The following is a 13,002-nucleotide window of genomic DNA, read 5'->3' as shown; positions in this document are numbered from 1 at the left end:
AAAAAAATAAGGAGAAAAACAGACTAATTCCAAGAGCTCTGGAATCTGCTGCTCATGCACTGCTTGGCCCCGCCTCCTCCTCTTTTTTAACAAGTTTCTAAGTTCAGCTGAGTGTTACAAAGGCAGAAACATTTCAAAGCATACAGCCCCCTGAAAGAAAAGAAAGAAACAGTGCATGGGTCAATCACATTTGAAAGAAATGACAAACAAAAAAAGTTGTTTTTTTAATTAGTACTAGTCACTAAGTGGAATTCTAGCCCGTTGAGACTATTTACAGTAATGCTCAGAATTAAAGTTACATCAGGAATCCAAGGTGGCTGTCTAAAATGTCTGTAACTGTTCAGTCCTCAGCTCAAACACAACTGCCATTTCCTGGCATAAACCACACAGAAAACGTTGCCTGCTCTCCTGGACCTCATTGCTCTTGCTATTTTCCTGCACTCCCTTCCTTCCCTGAGATCAATGTACACGGGGGAATATTCAGAAATATTGTATATTATATCACACCTTCAGGCTGAAGTAGCCTAGTCCAGAATTCTACTACCTGGTCTTCTTTTGGCATCTTGAAGAAAACATGTCTTCCTTTGGTTTTGGAGGCAAAACATTTTTCATTCCAGAATTATCATCATCATTAAACATTTACAGAGCACCCAAACTTAGAAAAGTTAAACAAAAGTAAAGCAGTAATCAAATGCTTTTTCTCATTATTTCCCCTGACCTATAAACAGAACATTAATGAAAATTTATGTAATGAATTGTGTCTCTAAAACAAACAAAATATCAATTCATTCTGCCTGTGCTTTTAACCCGATTCGTGATCACTCATAATTTCTGTAGCTTTGAAACTTATGAGTAGTCATTTGAAAAAAAATATGCATTTTTAAATGAGAGTAATGAGAAAAAGCAGACACTTGGGTCTGCAACAATGCGCACAATACTGGACCATTTTCATTTGTTTTGAAGCAATGCATGAATTTTGGCAAGAAATAACCTGGAGGTCCATAAATCACAAAAATGTCAAAATGCATTCAGTGATATGGTATAATCCTAACTTAGAAAATAGCTCCTTGCTAACTACAGGTTTTTCATGAAATGTGATGCCAGGCTGACAGTTTTGGAGATAAATGTAATTTTTGTTATGTGCAGCATTGCTCCGTATTTTAATAATCAAGAAAACATGTCAGTCCCTTTGGATGCCCACCACTTAAAGCAACCTGTTGTTGGCATCCTTCAGTCTCAGAAGACCATGGTGTCACACTCTGAATGGTGGCTCTGGAACAGAGTGTCCTCTCCAGTGCGTGAAGCCTGGGTAAAGTAGGTATGAAGGATAGGCTGTTACCCATGCAGCAAATCCCCCCTCTCCACGTCGCTGAAATGGTCCAATGGAAAGGCAGAGGCCAATACGGTTGGTTCCAGCGGCGTCGCAGGAGTTGCCAGAACGTGACTGTGTTCAGCCATGAACTGCCTCAGGGACTCCGGCTCCGGATTTTGCCTCGAGGTTGACTCCTGAAGCCTTTTCCATAACTGGATGTAGCCACAAGGCAGTGGAGGTTTGGGATCAGAGTTTTCCTTCTCTCAGATGAGCTGCTAAAGCAACCACAGCCTGAACAAATGCCAAATAACTGTAGCTTACATCCAGATACAGGAAACCAGTGGAAAAGTTACAACATGAAATAAAAGCTTATTTTCTGTTGAACATAATACTGCTCGAGAGACACTAGCATATTTATAAGAAGAAATTGTTTTAATCTAAATTAGAATGATTATGTTTCTTTAAACAGATTTTCACATGTATCTAGGTCAGTTTTGTTCCAACCCACTATTGGTTAAACTGAGCAAGTTGTTATCTCAAATCAATTTCTTTTGAAAGCTTCCAGTTGTCACCTTTGATGTCTTTGAAAATGGAAAAGTTTGAAGTTGCCACTTGAGAAGTTAACAGGAACCACACATGCTCATTTCAGTTAAGTTCAGCTAATCGGATATTGATGGGCCAATCCTATACCTGTTCCTCTGGCTGTTGCAAATGCAGTGTCATTCTGAAAACAATAGAATTTACTTCTGAATAGACTACTCTCTGGCTCTTGCAAATGGCAGTTTGGAAGTGCATGTAGTTATGCGCTTCTGGACCACCACAGGAGGTATTGCAGAGATCTTATGCACAGCAGCGGGGAAAAATAAGTCTTGCCAATGGTGGTGAGTCGGTGGGATGGGCAGAATGAGAAGAGGGGTGGGCGGAATGGGGTGGAACAAGGAGAGGCCTGGGGCATGTTGGAGGTGCGAGGGAATGGCACTTGGGACAAGCAACTTGTGATAGATACTATCCCTTCTGGAGTGAGCTGACATGCTCCCTTTGTCTCCTTAAACTTACTCCAGCTAAAGAACTGCCACAGGTCTGAGGAGACCCATGGCAGGCATGGAGGCATATGGAGAGGTAAAGGAAATATTTTTCCCTTCTCCCCCCCCCCCCCCACAGCATGCAACATGCTCCATTTTGGTACATCTGCATGCTGTGGGGAAAACTAGATAGTTAAGCTATTTTAATGTGTCCCCAGATTTCAGTAAACAAATAATAACATGCAATTAAGTATCCTCGGTTAGAGTACAGTCGAGGAGGAGCAAAGTTCTGGGGCATCTCCTACAGCAGGAGGGGTGATGTCATCAACAAGAGTGCTCAGGTGCTGCCTTTAAAACATTTTTCAAAGTCCTTAGTCAAGAAGCATGAGGCAAACTGAGAAATTTGCCTGGGGGCATGTTAATATTCACCTTTCCCAAGGGTTGCCTTAGAGACAGTACATAGCTCAAATTACAATCCTACAAGACTACAATCCTATACACCAGTGATTTTCAACCTTTTTCATCTCACAGCACACTGACAAGGCACTAAAATGGTCAAGGCACACCACCAGGTTTTTGACAATTGACAAGGCACACCATGCTGCCAGTGGGGGCTCACATCTCCCATTTGCCCTATTAATAAATTACCTTCCCCCAAATTCCCCCAAATTACCTTCCTCCAAACACACCTGTGGACCACTTGTGGCACATATTCATGGTACAGTGGTTGAAAATGGTTGCTGTACACACTTACCTGGGAACAAGTCTTTCTGAACACAATGGAATTTACTTTGGAATAAGCTTCAATATACCTTTGATATTTAACTGGGATATATTTAATTCCATGTTTCAATATTTATATATTTATTTTGAACTACTGCAACCCATTCCAAGAGTTTGAGATGAAATGAGCTACATCTTTAAATAAAGTGTAATAATTTCACAGTAGAAATATGTGACAGGAGAAGAAAATTAATGTAGAAATTTTCAGTTGCTTTTTTTGTTGTATAGATTTAGCAGAGCATGGTCTCTGGTGTCATGGTTGGCAACCTTCAGTCTCGAAAGACTATGGTATAAGCCTACAGCACCTGGTATTCCCAGGTGGTCTCCCATCCAAATATTAACCAGGCCTGACCCTGCTTAGCTTCTGAGATCAGGTGAGATCAGGCATGTGCAGGGTAAAAGTTGCTGCACTAAATCATTGCCAAGCAAAGTAACTTCATAATGATTATCATAGATTACTTTATTCACTTAGGGCCCAATTATACCTTGCAGCAGCACAGCTCTTGCGCATGCTGCCAGAAAGAGAGCCATCATGAAAGTGCCGTAAAGCACTGCGTGGTAGGCAGAAGGAAGGAGGGGCCAGAGCGGGTGGGTGCTGGACTTTCACTCTGGGAGCTGTCAGTGGTGAGTCTACTGCTGAGCACAATGGGGCATTTCAGGGTGGGAGTACAGCAGGGGAAGGCAGGGAGGGGATGAAACTAGGTGGAAGGAGGGCAGGGAGGGTGGGGATGGTTGCCACTGGATCCTATCCCCTGTCCTGGGCCTGAAAGCCCTACCAGTGATTGAGCTAGCACAGATCCAAGTAGTGGTTTCTGGGGCTCAACATGGGGTCAAGTCACTGGCATACCTGGAGGGAGGCAAATGGGGCAAAAGCCCCACGTGCCAACCCTCTGGGGGCTTCTCCATGAGCCCCCCCACTGGAGGAGGAACACCAAGGAGCACTGTGAGATACTGCCTGTCTGGCAGCGCCTCAGCACAGGACTGGGCCGCCCCCTCTCTCCTTCTCCTCTACAGAAGGATAGGAGATGGGCGCTCTAGAGAGGCAGCGCATCAGGAGATGCGACTCCCATCGCACTGACGCTCTAGGGTGCCCGTCTCCTATCCTCCAGAGGAGGGGGAGGACTCCCTAGAAAGACAGCGTGACGGGAGATGCGACTCCTGTCATGCTGATGCTCTAGGGCACCCATCTCCTAGCCTCCTATAAAGGAGATGGGGTGAGGGGTTGGCCCAGTCAGGCGCTGAGGCTCTAACAGAGAGACAGCTTTTCATTGCCTCTCCACAGTGCTCCTGGGCACCCTTCCTCTGCCTCTGAGGGCGTCCCATTGAGCAAGCCCCATTGAACATAGTTGGACTTAGTCCTGAGTAGACATGCGTAGGATTGCACTGCTCAGGAAAGCGGCATTGCTCAGTGAAGAAAATATGCTTTGCAGAGAGAACTTCCTGGATTCCATACCTGTCTCTTCAAATAGTACAATGGAAGATTCTTGTCTGACAGTTTCCTTGGAGAGCTGTTGCCAGGCTGCATTGACAATCCTGAGATGAAACACTGATCTCATTCAGTATAAGGCAGCTTTCTGTGTTCCTAACCATGTAGGTTGATCTACAGGAGAATGACATTCAATAACCATGCAGAAGGTCTCAGCAGTGGAAAATGACTGCAGGAGTCATTAGGCGACTGTTTCCTGAGACAGCCATCCACACTTACAGGGAGTTCAGCATTACTGTCTCCCTGCAAGCTAATAATAATCTCCTTTGAAAATGACACTTCTTGAGTCCTGTGTGAGTAATAGCAGGATGCAAACGTTTGATGCACACCATATTGCAGAGAATGAAAAGGTATCTATTTAAGTTGGGGGACATAAGCAGAAAGCAAATGTTTAAAAATAAGTGACCAAAGGAACAGAGAACAGTAGAAGAAGCAGAAGCAGTAGTTTCCAGTGTGTAAGAATTACTTATTATTAAATCTGAAAGATTACAATTAAAAATCACTAAAAACCCACCAGCTTGGCTCTAAAGCCAAGTGCTTGTAAATACATGAGAGGAACCTGCCTGCTGATTGTCATGTTTTGAACCAGAATGATGCTTCTTCAAGTAAAGCGGATTAATGCCATGGTGTCTTTTTTCTACTTTGTTTTACAGCATGAGGTCCAGTTTTGTTTTCGAAGCCCTTTGGCTCATTTTAAAAAATATTATTCTTTATTGTACAGGCACCTCTGGTAGTTGGACATGTCTATGCAGTGCTAAATGGGCTTACTCTAAGTAATCTGATTGAATTCAATAAGACTTACAGCCCAATTCTAATCTGCCAGGTGCAGTGGCATCCAACGGGCTGATGCTGCATCCGGTGGCCCCAGAAAGACCACTGGAAGTCTCCTTGGGGGAAGGAAATTTTTATCCCTTTCACCTGAATAAGGGTGCAGGCTCCACAATGGGGCTATTAGAGTTTGCGCTGGCTGTTTTGTTGGTGCAACTGGAGAAGCTTGGTGTTGGGCTTTTGAGCCCAACGCGTATAGGATCTGGTGGAGGAGGCCTCTGCCGTTCCCACCCCGCTCCTGGGCTGGTCCTGTCCCGTCCCGTCCTCCATCTCCTTGGAACCTCTCTCCTTGCCCTGAAAAATTGCACTGCTGCCCAACAGTGTTACTTATCCCTGGCAGCCACATGTTGTCCTCCTGCCAGTGCTGAGGCCCAGTGTCAACTGGTGCTGGTCCAACAGCAGCACTCCCTACTCCCCCAGTGCTATAAATATGCTTTATGGCACGTTTACAAACCTAGCGCCAGCACTGCTGCTACTTGCCCATAAGATTGGGCTCTTATGCCCACTTAAGCAGGTACAGAATTGCAGCCATGTAAATTACTGCCCAATTCTATTGGCACCTATGACAGTAGAACTCCTGGTCTGCTGCTGTGAGTGCTGCAGTGGCATAATGAAAGATGCACTGCTGATTTGCACTTCAGTGCCACTGGTGCAAATGGCTGCAGGCCCCATGTATGAGGCAGAGGCTCCAAGATGCTGAATTGGAGCAGGTAAGTTGGCAGAGGGGGCGGTTTGAGGGCAGGAGGGGAGGATCAGGTTGGGGAGTGGGGTAGACAGGGGAGGTTTCAAGGGTGGGAGGGGTGTATCCCAGCAGTGGCAGTGTACACTGGAATGCTATCCCCATTTTCCTGGTTGGATATGCCCCCTGCCTCTCCTTGGACTTATACCATCAAAGCACATGCTGTGTCAGTGCAGCTATGTGGCAGCAGATGGTATGGGACAGGACTGAGCTTTCAGTTCAGTGCACATTCATGGTGCTCAATGACGCTTACTCACAAGCAAGCATGTGAAAGATTGCAGCCATAGATGTGTGTTTAATTGAGCAACTAGCCCCAATCAGGGTCTTGATTTATTTATAAATATAAAGTGGGAGGGCCTGCAAAATGGGGTGAAACCACAATGGGGGTGCTTTAACATTTAGTTCTCAGTGAGGTTGGGGGTTTTGTTCAGCAAATCTACCAAGTATTTTAAGGAAAATTTCTTATACAGAATTAGATCAATAGCAGGACAAAGAGAACTGATAACAGGAAACAGTTTTGTAGAACTTGTGATTGCAGCACTAATTAAGAAGGCGCTTTTCCTGTGTGTCCATTGGAAAGAAGGAGCAAGGAACAAAGCATATTTTAGAAAAAGAACTAGGCAGCAGATCAAGGTGTGCTAAGTTTATCTAGACAGCAAGACCTCTCTAAAATGAATCCCTGTTGTACAGTGTCAACTTCATGGGTCTTGGCTTAATGGCTACATCAGATGAGTCAGAATGCTTTCGATAGCACTATCTTTGGCAAGCTGTGAGCTTTTTTTCAGTATAAAAGTAGCAGCACTTACCATTAATTATTACATAGTACAGCTTTTTCCTAGGCAGGAAAAGTAAAATCACTTGAGGTCTTTGGAAACATCAGGATTTCATTTAGTTTATATACTATATTTATATCACCCATTTTTTCCAAAGTGGCTAACAGAAAGAAAAAGCATCTATCAAATTCCAAGAGTTTTATTTATTTATTATTTATTTCAGTATTTATACATTTATTATTTATTTACCGCATTTCTGCATCACCTTTCTCCCTGAAGGGACCCAAGGTGGTTTTCTCATTTACCACCATATACCCATATAATGCCTTGTTTAGACAGCATTCAAGGCAGTTTACATGGTAGGGCTAGTCTAAGCCATCATTTTTCAATATGGTTTTTACAAATATATTATGTGAATCACCGGATCCTCAGTCACCAGGTGCTGCCTTCACAATGTGGTAATCTCCTCTGGCTGATGATTGTAAATCAAGGTTGTTCTCCATTCTTTGCCTGCTGGCCTTCTTGCACACTCCCATGCTTCTCTCACTGTTTGGCTAATCAGCTCAACAGCAACTCCGTTCTGCCACAACGGGTACTACCTGGCATTCTGTCTCCCATCCAAAAACACAACCACATTATTATTAGACATAACCACAGATTATTAGATTAACCACAATCTCCTGCTTAGCTCTGCAGGAAGTACTGCCAGCTCAACCATCAGTTCACACCTCTTGAATTAAAGACTATTAAAAATCTCACTATGAAACAGAGCATAAATCCAAAGCAATGTGATACATCCATTAGCAAAAGTGCAAATTAAAAGCCTGCTAGGACAAAAATGCCTTAGGGCACAATCCTAACCTCTTATGTCAGTGCTTTCCAGCACTGACATAAGGGCAATGCAGCTCTGAGGTAAAGGAACAATCATTCCCTTACGTTGAGGAGGCCTCCGTAAGTGACACCCAACTGCAAGATGCAGCACAAGTCCCATTGGCACCGCTATGCCAGTGCTGGAAAGCAGTGACATAAGGGGTTAGGATTGCGCCCTTAGCTATATTTCTAAACACACATAAAGAAGGTGCTTGGTGGATCACCTCAGGGATGGCATTCTGTAATCTACATAGAGATGGGTATACACAGTATTTCAATCCAATATATATCTCATGTGCTTATGGGGGGGGGGCGTTGTACTTGGACAACATGCATCTTCATCCAACTCTTCCTATGCTTCAGCTTTGAAAAATCTTGTTCAGGAAACTCAATTTCTGGACTGATCCTTGAAGCTGAACATTTCATTTCCAAGATGACAGGGATTCTTTGTGCCCTAATAGCAACATTTATACAACAGAGACATATTCTAGCTGGGCAAAGATGCTGTCGGAGCTTCTTTACTTCAGAGTTCTCAGGAGTCATCAACTCTGCTCAGCAATAGTGACCAGCTGTTTACAATGAAACATCTTGAGAAATTGCAGCGAAAATGCTTCATTGTGGAGTATGGCGTCATTAAATTTTTCAGTTGCATGCATTGCTATGCCCTAGCCTTGCAGGTGTATCTCTCCCCCACCCCTCCCCCATTTGTTTCTCTTATATCAATTTCTTCAAATTCAATCTTTGTCTAGAAACAGATAATACAAAACACTGTTATTAAACTGCTGTGGTGGGACATTGCCACGTGCGCTGGGGGTTTACGTAGATTTATTGTCCCTGGTCCCAGCTTTTAAGATAACTTTTCATGACATGCACATGACAAAAAGAGGTCTACAGGTAAATAATTGGATGATTTTTTAGAATTACAGTCCCTTCTTTGGAAATCCTGGTCTCCGAAGCCTGAATCTCTTGCTGCCATAACCAGGGTCAGCCTGCCCACAAGGCACGGTGAAGCTGTTGTTTCAGGTGGAGGATGGCTGAAGGGTACTCTGTACCCATCTGTCACCTCTACAGCCACCTTAACATGCCTCTTTGCTCCCTGTCTTCTTCCCCCCCCCATTCAGTTTTATTCCCACATAGGAAAGAGGACTTTCTAAAGGAAGTTAGGAGGATACTACTCCAAGCTGAAACCCTTGATGAGATCCAGATCCATTTTCAGATGCAGAGTGAGTAGCAGGCTCGAGATCAGTGACTTTTTCATGCCACAAACCCAATCAATCAATCAATCAATCAATCAATCAATCAATCAATCAATCAATCAATCGGCTGGGAACCCACCACTGATCCCTCCCCCCTCCTGGGACCTGATCTGCTCATCCCCTGCCCCTGCCCACCCAATTTTCCCTGCCTCTCTAATGTCTTCACAATAACCCTGTAAGGTAGCAGCCTGAGCAGGGCCAACCTTAGGACTTACGGGGCAAGACAGCAAGAAGAGGCTGTGCAGGACTGTATCAAGAACTCAGTTTTGATACGGCAGCACCTTTATTTGGATGGGTTCCAAGCCCTCTCCTGCACAGTCTTTGAAAGATTGCTTCAATTCCCCACGTGAGGTTTTGCAGCCCCATTCGGGTCACAACCGATAGGTTGAAGAACATTGCTCTAGATTATTTGGCTTGTTTGTATTTTTCTGATGATTTCTCAACTGCGACCATTAGCGTCAGAAAACAACCTGCTCAGACAGATAAAAAGAGAAGGAGAGGAGGGGATAGGAGACATATGAATTTCCATTAGCTGTGTTTTGAGATCCCAACAGCTCTCTGCAACATTATCTTCCATCCCTGGCTGTGTTCAGTCTACCATGAAATAGCAGCCTTTCCCCTCCTTTAGCCCAGTGTCGCACTGTCATAGCATATGCGCAATGTTCAGAGGCAGACCACTGAGCACACTGCCATGTTAACTTGTACTATGTTGAAAATTACCTGGTCAGACAGTTCTAAATATCTGACCAGACATTTCTAAATGCCACCAACCTTTCACCCTTCAGAATCGCTCAGCCAATTTTTTATGCTTGATCTCAATTACAAAGAATGCAGTCTGGGTTGGAAGTGTCCTATTTGCCTTTTTCATTAGTTCTGGGGTCAGGGAAGCTGCAAAAAATGGGAAGTGGGCGGGATCCCTGATAATATCTAAAATACATGGATTTTTACGTAGAAAGTTATTTTGAACCTGAGGTGATCTGTATGATTTTCCTTTGGATACACATAATCCTATATGTAAATATAGAATTGTATTATGTAAGTGTATACAGTATACAGAAAATATACATAATTGTTCGTAAGTCTGAACACATATAAATATTTCATGCTTTTCTTCTCTTTAAAAGTTCAAAGTGGCTTCTGTGGGGCTTACCATACAGACATTGATCAGGTCCACATCCAAGTAGGTTCAGCATCCCTTGCAGTCAAATAATTCTTTCAGATGAATTCATGGGTTGAGTGAATTCCATGAGTGCAGATTGTATATGGCCTTTTTTTTCAAAGGACTCTCTCAACCAAACCTACAGGCCATAAACAAACAGGAAACTGAGACCAGATATACACATTTTTACAACAGCAGATATTTATTACATGGAAGATGTTGTTGAGAATCTCTGCAGGATAAGCATAGTGTAAACTATGTAAACAGATCTATGGTTTACTTCTTTCGAGCAGAGGTTAAATTCCATGATTCCTCCTCATCCTAGTTCCACAATCAAATTATCTCTGGTCTGTGCGTAGGCTGTGTAAGGCATAACTGAATTCTCCCCCGCCTATAGGAGTTTTTTGTTCCAGGAAAAGACAGTTACAATGTACATGATCGTACTACATACAATACAAAGTATTTTGCCCCCAGAACTGACCGTAGATATCATCACATGAAGGAACACTATGCACACATACCTGTGCACATTTGGGATTCTGGACCCAGTTCATGTGCTTATGTGTTTCTGAGGCACTTTTATTACCAACCTAGCATGTCATCAAGGATTATGCGAAAAAAGGATGTGGCTGTGGTCAACCCTATAATGTCTAGCTGGCTTTGAGAGATCTGCATCCATTGTTTCATGCTTGGCTTATGTCAACTAACAATGCATATCAGATTAGGGACAGCAAGAAAAATATGGCTGGGAGAAATTAATAGATTATGAATTTACTGGAGGATTTCCACATCTTTATCCAGGAAGATCAAAATGGGTTTGATTTCTGAAGAGGAAAAGTGGTTTTGCATTTTGTGATTCTTTCATTATTATTATTATTATTATTATTATTATTATTATTATTATTATTATGCAGGGAAAAATGATTTGAGCTAGGTAGGTAAAAATGCTTTTGGCTCTGATGTTGATTTTGCTCTTCAGATTCATAGCATCCTTGGAGAAAAATTATATCTAGCAGGGGTTTCTACTGGCAACTTTAGAGCTAACCCTGTGAAGACGCTACACCTCTGTTAACAGTGGGATTTAGGCTGGAACCCTAAACACACTTTCATGCGAGTAAGCCCCAATGAACACAATAGGACTTTCTTCTAAGTAGACCTATATAGAATTGTGCTGTTAATCAACATTCCCAGTGATTTCCATGTAATCAAGAATTGCTTATCCTGAAGAATTTACAATAAGGCTTTTTTTCCATCTGTGGTTCTGGCTAAACAACCAAATTCCAATTAATCACTTCAGATAATTCTTCTGGAGCATTTGTAGTCATGGGGAAACTGAGATCTAAGCTTATGTTAAAAGAGTTAACAGCAGAGACATAACCAACTTTCCTGTGCCAATGTAGCTGTGCCAACAGGGTATGTGTTGCATTCTGTGGTGGTGGAGGGGAGACAGGCATGGAGGCCTCTACAAGGTAAAGGAACATTTATTCCCTTACCTTGGGGCTGCATTGTATTTCATTTACATTTCATTTATTTACAATTAATACACTTTGGGAAGAAAAAAGAAGCCAGTATGTGGCAGTATATTTAGATGCATATGACTAGTCTGTGTTAAACATTCATATTTTCCTCAGGGCCACTAGAAATTCATGATGGGAATGATGGGAAAAAGTGTCATCATCATCAAGCCATACATGAGCATAACACTTTGGGATGAGAGGAGCGGTCAATGCTGCATGGAGTTTATAATCTACAGAGGGTGTGGGGACTGAGATTGTGCTTGAAGGTGGTTTTTAAGGATGCATTTGAAGGAAGTAAGAGGCAGAACATCATGCAGCCATGGCTGGGGGAGCAGGATTAAGGGTGAGCATATGACACTGCAGGAAACTGGAGTTAACCTCTGTTTTCCTAACTACATTGTACCTCAACATTGTAATCTTGTCCTGCAAGAAATAACATACAGGCATCACACATGATTGGATCTAGGTATCGTATGTTCTATAATTTGATCTTCTACTGCCTTGTCTAGTGGAAGACTATCAGTCTCCTCTTTTACCTTTTTCATATCTTTATTTTTGGTTTACTTTGTTTACGTATCTAAATTCCATAGCAAATACTTTGTGTGTGATTTTGTTTTAAAACAAAGAGAGTGAACATAAATGGTTGCAGAGCCAGCCCATGCATGAGGTCAACTAAAACAATGGCATCAGGCAGCTGGTGGGGGCACTCATTGCTGTCACTGTCTTGCTTCCACTGCTGCTCCTTCTATTTCTGCTCCATGGATTGGAAAAGGAGAAGAGAGCAGAAGAGGAGAATAGAGTGCTTAGCTAAGATATTGGAGAGTGGGGGGAGCAGAGGCTGGCACATCATTGGGCAAGGAGGGCAGCATTTGGCATGCTGCATCAGGCATCAGAAGGTCTTAGACCTAAGTGGCCATATGTGGCCATATGACTCAACCCTAAATTTGACTTAATATGTCAAGTGACGTAATTATGTCATTGACATAGTGTCATTGTCATAGTCATAGTGATGTCATATGACATAGACATATGTCATAGTGACTTAATTATGTCATTGACTTAATATGTCAAGTCATATGTCATATGACTTAAGTGGCCATATGACTCAACCCTAAAACAGATTAATCTCAGCTGTTCCAGATCTTGTGTAACTGATAAGCTGAGAGATCTGTGACCTTTTTAATGCAGTTGACCATGCAGTTTAATGCAGTGACCTTAAAGAAGCAGTAACTCTTTTTAGGCAGTGCTGAATAATAT

At 42.8% G+C, this 13,002-nt stretch overlaps 1 protein-coding gene and 1 pseudogene across 1 annotated transcript in view; one reads left to right on the top strand and one right to left on the bottom strand.

Moving 5' to 3' along the window:
• LOC136645892 (vertebrate ancient opsin-like) overlaps positions 1 to 13,002 on the top strand; it is an 80,480-nt gene that overhangs the window by 40,203 nt on the left and 27,275 nt on the right. The gene's annotated exons all lie outside the window — the stretch shown is intronic.
• LOC136646582 (5S ribosomal RNA) lies at positions 3,411 to 3,530 on the bottom strand (annotated as a pseudogene).

This window comes from Tiliqua scincoides, chromosome 3, assembly GCF_035046505.1.
Source record: "Tiliqua scincoides isolate rTilSci1 chromosome 3, rTilSci1.hap2, whole genome shotgun sequence".
Classification (NCBI taxonomy): Eukaryota; Metazoa; Chordata; class Lepidosauria; order Squamata; family Scincidae; genus Tiliqua; species Tiliqua scincoides.
The sequence above is the reverse complement of the archived record's forward strand: the minus strand, read 5'-3'. Positions and strand labels throughout refer to the sequence as shown.